Below are 2,605 nucleotides of genomic sequence, written 5' to 3' on the forward strand. Positions count from 1 at the left end.
ATGAGGCACAGTAGTCTGGGGTGAAATGCAGTCCAGTTCCAGATGAAACTCCGATTGTCAATTTTTCATTGGCTGCACATGTATGGAAACAATAGAAGACCTATTCAGAACAAAACTGACAGATAATAAGATAATATGTGTTTTTAAAATCTGGTCTTTGTGTGATTCCCTTGTTAATGGGAATATGGCCCGTATCAAAAACCACCACTGCTTACCACGAAATATCAAGGTTCACCACCATTTTTAGACTTTTATCTGTCAAAAAAATTTCCTTTCATTTCATACGTGCATTATTTGTGTTGTTGAATGAATTAAATACTTTAAAGTCTGTAACTGTAGCTTCATATAATGTGCTTATATTTTTTGCAGACTTTTCCAAGACACTGTAGGGCTTTAGGATGGGGTCAAGGGAAACCAGGTCACCTACAGAAGTTTGTCAATGAGCATGCATCTTAGTGTTGGTGCCCAATAACCAAACAAGACAGGGTGGCGCACTCCCCATCTGGATCCCCCATACGCCCGCTACTTCTCCCTCGCCTCACCTCCAAGGTGTCACAGAGAGCAGCCTTGTTCCAGGGCCCTCTCCTCCTTTCCATTGGGAACCCTCAAAAATCCCAGATATCCCTGCAATTTCCGGTGCAATGTTTATTTGGCAGAGAGGAAGGAGGGGGTAGGGGTACGAGAAAAAAGGCCCCAGTCACAAACAGTCTGAGAGTAAACATGTGCTGGGGGGGATTTGTGCGGTGAGAAGGACTGAGGCCCATGTGTTCTAGTCCTGACACACAGATCCCACCTCAGCAGGAACACACAGCGGTTCTCTGTACAGGCCACAACCACCACAGTTTGATCAAGATCCATCAACAGAGACCTCTACTCTGCTCTGTGGACAGCATCCTCTGCTGGAGAAGCAGGCAAATTACATGAGAAAAGCACATTCAAGGAAGCAAACGATGAAAATTAATCTGGCACAATGGGCAAAGAGACGGATAAATGGACTGGAGCTTGTCTGCAGAATACGGGTGTAGCTCTGGTCTAGAGTGCACCAAAAAGTAAAGCCCATGATTCATGATTTCATTTATGTTCCAATCCTCACCTGTGGTCGTGAGAGATAGATGAGGACTCAAAGAGAGAGAGAGAGAGATCCCAGATACAGGTGGCATCTCCACATTTAATGGAGTCAGTTGAGGTGGTTGGGACATCATGAAGTCTGTTAACAATTCTTGAAGGAAGAACCTCTAAATCGGACCTAAAACTCATTAGGGAACTGTTGATCTCTTCTGAATTTGGAATGTCTTCGGATAAGCTGGAGAGAATCCAGTATTGCATAAGCGTGAGTCAACAGATTCACGCTTATGATAGATGTGTGGATTCATGAGAGAGTAAAATGTGCCTCAGTAGTTTTTGCTTGGTTCTCGCCACTTTTTCTTCAATGAAAATGGGCGCAGCTGCGGTACAGGTAGAGCATGGAATGGGGCGTCAGGATAGGAAGAGGGTGAGGGAGGGGGAGAGTTTTTGGGAAACAGGAGAGGTACTTGTAGGTGGGGCTCCACCTGGTTAATGGGGGGCAGGAAGTGAGGCCGCCGGTCCCTCCTAGTACCTGTCGCTCTTTCTGGGTCCCCTTGGGTCATTGTTGCGCTGCATCTGGCCACTGACGGCTTCTGAAGGTGGTGTAAGAAGATGGAGTTCCTTGCATTGCCATCTGCAATCCCAAGACTTTGTAGCCAGGCACAGTGTTTGGTATCGTCTTCCCTCACATCTGGCATGGGAGCTACATATTTCTGTCTACCTCCCGACCCTGGCCTATGTCTCTTCTTTTTCCCTTTTTGCTGTTCCTCTTTGACAGCAGGATCCTCTGACAACTGAAACGAAGTCAACAGTCGGGCTTGCCTTCCTGTGTTTTTTCCGTTGGCTGTCGCAGGTACACTCAGACGTGAAGGAAGCTTTCCATCATGCTGCTTGACTTGGGTTTGAGAACATTTTGACACCAAAGAACGTACATCTGACCTGAATGCAGCTGTCTTCTGAAGATCAGAGCTCTCTTCAGGTTTGATCGCGTCCTCTGAAAGCACATCAACACAATTCGATGCGATCTCCTCTTTCTGACCAAAGTTTTTCATTTTTAAATCTGTAAAGGTGCATGTGTCCGAAGGTTCTGCCTGGTGCATATTTGCAGGAAGCACAGTTCTGGATCCGTTGAGACTGTAACGGAGTCGCCGGTGTGGGGGGAGGCTAGCCCAGAGCCCAGAGAGTCCGATGCTACGAAACAGCGGTGGAGGTCTCAGGGGGAAAGGAAGTCTTGAATCTCTAAATCTATTCTCTGCACTGTTATCCATCTTGAATTCGACATCCATTAGTGCCAAAAATCTAAATCCTTGGATGTTTAGTTTTCTTAGACCAATGATTACGCCTCCAAATAACTCAAAGTTCTTTCATCATCTAGTCCTTACCAGTTTATCTTTTAATAATCCGGTCTCTGTCTGGTAGCTGACATGTGTTCCTCTCTGCTCAGAGACAGATTCAGTGTGTCTGAGCAGGACTTTTCTGCCCTTTGCTTTGGATGACACCACTCTAACTCTAAACAACCCTCCCACTGCTTCTCTCTTTC

The sequence above is a fragment of the Poecilia mexicana genome, unplaced genomic scaffold (assembly GCF_051168715.1).
Source record: "Poecilia mexicana isolate PSO_F unplaced genomic scaffold, ASM5116871v1 scaffold_8, whole genome shotgun sequence".
Lineage (NCBI taxonomy): Eukaryota > Metazoa > Chordata > Actinopteri > Cyprinodontiformes > Poeciliidae > Poecilia > Poecilia mexicana.